Source organism: Ictidomys tridecemlineatus, chromosome 8 (assembly GCF_052094955.1).
Source record: "Ictidomys tridecemlineatus isolate mIctTri1 chromosome 8, mIctTri1.hap1, whole genome shotgun sequence".
Taxonomy (NCBI): domain Eukaryota; kingdom Metazoa; phylum Chordata; class Mammalia; order Rodentia; family Sciuridae; genus Ictidomys; species Ictidomys tridecemlineatus.
Genome location: NC_135484.1, coordinates 145,716,682 through 145,722,511, shown reverse-complemented (window position 1 = coordinate 145,722,511; position 5,830 = coordinate 145,716,682). Strand labels below are relative to the sequence as shown.

At 48.5% G+C, this 5,830-nt stretch overlaps 1 long non-coding RNA gene across 1 annotated transcript; it reads left to right on the top strand.

Moving 5' to 3' along the window:
* The first annotated feature begins 1,693 nt into the window (after positions 1–1,693).
* LOC120888952 (uncharacterized) lies at positions 1,694–5,135 on the top strand. Its single transcript, XR_005732590.2, has 2 exons — positions 1,694–2,233; positions 2,908–5,135. It is a non-coding gene; the product is annotated as an uncharacterized LOC120888952 (long non-coding RNA).
* Positions 5,136–5,830: the final 695 nt, after the last annotated feature.

Genomic DNA, 5,830 nt, shown 5'->3' with positions numbered 1-5,830 from the left:
TCATGATTTCTTCAAAACCCAGTGACAGTGATACCACCTCGCTGCAGCACAGGATGAGGATATTCCAGTGATTGGCAACTGGAGAGATGAGGGGGAGCCACAGGGTGACAAGAGAGGAGGGAGCAGAGGCATGGGGGGTGGTGGTCCAGAGGCCACAGGAAGGTCAGGATGGAGCTGAGCAGAGCCCATTGGGTTTGACTGTGAGCTTGACAGAAGCAGCTTGGGAGATGACAGTCTGATTAAAATGGAGTCGAGAGATGGGGTCGGGCAGGAGACAATGGGTGTGGACGACTTTCTGAGGAGTTGTTGGAAAGAGGAGCAAAGAGATGGGGCAGTAGTTGGAGGCCATCAAGTCAAGGTCTTCTAGGGCAGCTCTGGCTGAGCCAAATCCGTAGGTGCTACTGTAGTTTGGATAAGGATCCCCTACGGCCCATTTGTCAAAGGCTGCTTCCTAGTGCCGGGCACTACTGGAAAGCAGTGGAACTTCTAAGAAAGGAAACTGGTAGAAGATCTGGTCATTAGGAGCATGCTGTTGGAGGGATGTTGGGACCCCAGGCTCCTCTTCTTCCTATTTTTTTTTGAATGTCCTGGCCATGAGGTAAGCTCTCTTGCTATATGCTGCTGCCAGAATGAGCTGCTTTGCTCAGGCCCAAAAGCAACTGAGCCAACCAATCATAGCCGGAAACCTCCAAAACTGTGAGCCTAAGTCATCCTTTTTTTCTTTATAAGCTGCTTATCTCAGGTATTTGTCACAGTAACAGAAAGCTGACTAACAGGTGGGTACAAAGGGCCCAATTGAAGGTGAGAGATTAGAGGCTTATCAGAAGGCTTAGCAAGTCCTGGTGTGGTGAGTAGAGGGAGGGGAAGGGAGAAAAGGAGATGTGCTTCTGTTTATCCAATGAATATCTCCCTACGGATTTTATTTTATTTTGAGATGACATCTTTCTAATGTTGCCCACGCTGAGTTTGAACCCCTGGGCTCAAGTGATCCTCCCACCTAGCCGCCAGAGCATCTGGAACTGCAGGCACACACCACTGCACCTGGCACTAGTGAAGATTTTTAATGCAAAAAAAAAAAATCTCCTCCAAATATCACTGTGTGGTGAGAATTTCCCGTGTATCAGTTTTTCCAAAAACAGGCATAATTATGCTTTTAGTTCTCCATTCCACCTAATACAAAGCTAAGTGCAATTATATAACATTTTCTTCAAAGCATCACCAACTCTTTTTTTTTAACTGAGGCCATCAGAACATGACTGTGGGATAACAGAATGGCATGTCGTTTTCAAAAGCTGAAATGTGGAGCCGGAGAGTTATTTTCGAGATGTCACTGAACGAGTGTCCGGCTGAGCCTGGCCACGAAGCAAAGGGGACAGGAATTCAGGGCCACAAGGCCAGGTGCTCTCAGGACCCCAGGGAAATACACATCAGGAGACAAAAGCAACAGTTTCAAGGATTGGGGGAGGGCTTTGAGAAATCAAAGATCACGTGGTGGCGCACACCTGTGATCCCAGTGGCTCAGGAGGCTGAGGCGGGAGGATTGTGAGTTCAAAGCCAGCCTCAGCCACTTAGTAGGGTCCTAAGCAACTTAGTAAGACCTTGTCTCAAAATAAGTATAAAAAGTTCTGGGGGATGTGGCTCAGTGGTTAAGCACCCCTGGGTTCAATCCCTGGTCCCCCCCCCAAAAAAAAAAGAATATAAGCATCTCATTAAAGAAGGTGCTATTGAAGCCATTACAAATGCTTCCTGAGCAGGGCCAATCGTGTGGCAAAGCTTAACAGTAATGTAAGATTCTGTACCCTTCCAGGCCCGCTGTGCTGAAGGTCTCTGATGTGTCAGATTGTCCCTCCTCTGGGTCTCTGATGACCATTCTCAGAGACACCATGCACTAGTGAAAGCCTAGGTGAATCTGCAAATCGCCCCGGGCCACGTGGTCTCCACCTCTCTCACCTGGCTTGTTTTTCTGCGTGATTCCTCTGACATTTGTCCACACTTGCCTCTCTATGGACCGACCTCCTCTTTCCCATGAGGACAGGGAACCTGTTTTATGCACTGCTGTCTCTCCAGAACCTGGACGAATGCCTGATGAGTCCTGGAGGCTTGATCCTATCTGCCAACTGCAAGAGTGAATGAGCCCGGTCAGTCGACGTCAGCGTACAGGGAGGGGGAGGGCAAGTGGCCAGGCTGTCCACTTGGCCCCTCGCAGCCCCGCCCAGTGCTCCCAGGCCTCCAGGTAAGAAAAAGCCTCCTGACTTCACCTGACCTCCTTTCCCTTCTCTTTCTGGAGCTCAGATAGGGTCTCCTGACTTGTCCTCAGCTCTCTGGTTTTGGTGCACCTGCGGTCCCCGCTCTCCTCTCACCCTGGCCAGGCTCTGACTTTCTGGTCCATCTTGGATGAAAGCAGTCCCATAGCAGGCATCCTGTCCACACACTGCCCTCTCCAGCTGCTGCTCTCCTTTGGCTCTGGGCTGCCCACAGGAGCCTCAGTCCCCCCTTTATAGGTCAGAGCATTTCAGCAGCGCCATATGCAATTCCTGGACAGATGCTCTCCTGCTTGTTATTCGTCCTGGGGGAAATGTCGTCAGAAAACTCACTCCTCACATTAAATGTAGGAGTCCCTGGGTATCTGTGGGGGATTGATTCCAGGAACACCCCTAGGGATACCCAAATCCAAGGATGCTTATGTTGCTTCGGTGAAATGGTGTCGGATTTGCATACATGTGCATCCTTCCATCATACTTTAAATCACCTCTAGATTATTCATAATACCTCACACAATGCAAACGTTATGTAAATAGTCGTTATATTACATTGTTCAGGGAATTGGGACAAAGCAAGTCTGTACATGATCAGTACAGGTGCAAAATGTTTTTGATCGTTTCAATTCATGGTTGTTTGAATCTACAGATGCAGAATCCATGGATACGGAGGCCAGCTGGAGTGACCACCAAAGGTTTCCTGCAGATAAAATGTTCAGATAATCGTTTCTCTTTGAGAAGCACTTTTGATGTGTTAGAGATGGCTCCCAAAACTTCCCATTGCTTTACGGAGAACTTTCTGGGTAGGATTTTAGCTGCCATGTTTCAATGAGGTTCGGACCAAAACACCTGCAGAGGATGGAGTGGTGGGAAGACTTCAGAAGGTTCCACATCATTGAGCAGCTCGGGTATTCAGCTGCAAAAGGAATGGAGAAAATCAGAGCAAAGGGCGTCACCCTCTGAGGCTGTTCTGACAATAAGGTCTGCTTTCTTCACCATAATCAAGACAAGACATGGCTTGTGCCTTCCTAAGAATGCCTGGCTCCAGCACCAAGCCAGGCACCCAGCTCTCCTGGGCCTGCTGGAGTCCCAACAGGTTTCCCCCCTCCCAGAGGCATCCAGGATTGACACACATCTTATGACTTGAGGCCCTGGGCTCATCCTTTGTTAAAACATCCTTTGCTTCCTCCTTGACAACAACAGATACAACAAATACGAAGACCAGTGAAGGTGCCCTTGCAAGTCACTGAGGAGTTAGGGAGTCCCAGTGTTAGATGGTACCTAGCAATGAGCAACTGGACCTGCAGGCGAGGTCACAGGTGTCCTTTAAATTACTTTAGAGTCTTCTTTAAACTACTTCCAAAGTAAACAAGGAAGCAAAGTGTGATAGTCAATTTGTGGAAAAGAAACAGAAGCAAAAAGAGCTAATTGGGAGATAAGTCAAGAGAAAGGATTCATGGGACTAACTCTTGACAGGGTCCACTGGTGTTGATGTGAAGCTGGGAATTATGGCTATAGGTGTCTCCATTTGTCTGGGGAGGAAGAATCCTTCTCTCTCTCTCTCTCTCTCTCTCTCTCTCTCTCTCTCTCTCTCTCTCTCTCTGCTGGAACCTCTTGCAGCTAGGCACAGTCTACCACTGGGCTCCATCCCCAGCCCCTCTCTTCATTCCTGTATCTCCAGCTTACAGCGTGGTGCTGGGCACACAGAGGTCTGATAAATATTGGCTGGATGAATGAAGGAATAAATGAATGAATGAAATTTTAAGAATGATCTTTGGCAACAGGTAGGTCTGCAACTTCAAGAGATGCACAGGACCTCTCCAAGCCTTAGGAATCCAGCCCGGAGTGTAAAACGAGGATGAGGACAATACTGCCCTCAAGGTTGTTTTCAGACATGAGATGAGAGCCAACCCGACACTCGGACACACTTGGCATCCGGCTCGCGGTACAAGCTCAATGCAGCGGCGGTCTTATTTCAGCCTCTCATCTATCTTCCTGGATCACAAAGTCAGGATCCAAACAGAAGGAACTTCTATCTTTTATGTGTCTAGCGCACTGCAGTCTGGTATTACATAATTATTTGCTTTTAGTTTCTGTAGGCATATGCTTCGTGATGAAAAGTGGGATTAAGCTGTTAGGTAGAACTGGACGTAGGCAACACCATTTTGAAACATGTCCTTCATCTTGGGAAAGAGTCACCTCACCGTCACTGAGTCAGCCTGACTCAACCCTAGGCATACGGCCTCACTCTGCAAAGAAACCCCAAACTCTCCATCCAAATTGTAGAAAGGAAATTGTTATCTGGGACTGAGGTCATAAAAACACCTAGTTCCTTATGAAGGTGACACTCTTAGGTCCTTAAGCCAAGGCAACTCCATTTTGAAAATCAGCGCCCGGCCACCCAGGCATGCCCTTCCTGTTAGGACCCCAAAAGCGTCCCTAACTCCAGAAACCATAGCAAAATCTCACAGGACCAGACAGGTTCTTTTTAACCACTCCATTGTACTTGACTGTATAGGTGAGAAGTTTCTCCCAGCAGGCGCTGCACCCCGCAGAAGGGCAGTCTGGCCAGCATTCTCTGACAATAAACCTTTGCTTGAACTCAGAGATGTGTCTCTCGCGGATATTTGCGCCAGCCACCTTAACAGCCAGCACAAGGACTCTTCCCTGACAGCCCCAAGGCCATGGCCTCCTCCCCCTCCCCCACTCCCCACGGTCTCCGTGTGCACTGGACGCCCCTCCACAGGTCTGTCCTGAATAACCCTGAGTTACTGTTGAGCTGTTGTTCTCCTTTTCCTTTATTTCCTTCATTTGCTTCTTTCCTTACATTACACTTTCTAAAGTGGTTTATCAGTAATAAAGTGCTACCTTTTTTTATGATTTTGTTTGTTTGGGTCCTGGGGAGGGAGCTCCGTGGTAAAGTGCCTCCTGGGCTGCGTCCCCAGCTCTTTTCATTTTTGAACTTTGAGACAGGGTCCTGCTAAAGTTTGGTAAATGGTTGAGGCTGACTTCTTAAAACTTATGATCCTCCTACCCCAGCCTCTGGAGTTGCTGGGATTATAGGTGTGTACCATCTTGCTCAGCTATCATTTCAAATTGTGTGTGGTTTGTGGATTGAACCCAAAGCCCTGTGCTTGCTACGCATGCACTCTACCAGATGTCACTCCCGGGCATAACCCTATCAGACTGACAGAGTGGATAGGAAGAGGGTCTGCGGAGAAACCACGTAGGAGCTCAACTGCATGGGGGCTCGAATTGCATGGGGCTTATGGCAGAAAGCTAAGGGCTTGGGACAGGAAAAGGGATTTTTAGAGTCCCTTGTCCCAGTGGAGTTGATGGGGGAAGTGGCTGAGATCCAGGATTGGCCAGGAGACCCTGCTGATTGACAGGCGGTTCCCTCGGTGCCCCGCGGGGCTGCTTGGTGCTTTGTTCCTAAGTCACCGCCACCGCCACCGACCTGACACTTTCTTGTTAAAAATTTGCTAATTTCCTGACTGTAAACTACTGCTATTCAACCAAGAAGGATCTGATAAACAAATTCACATCAAAATGCTAATGGATGCGCGTTATGT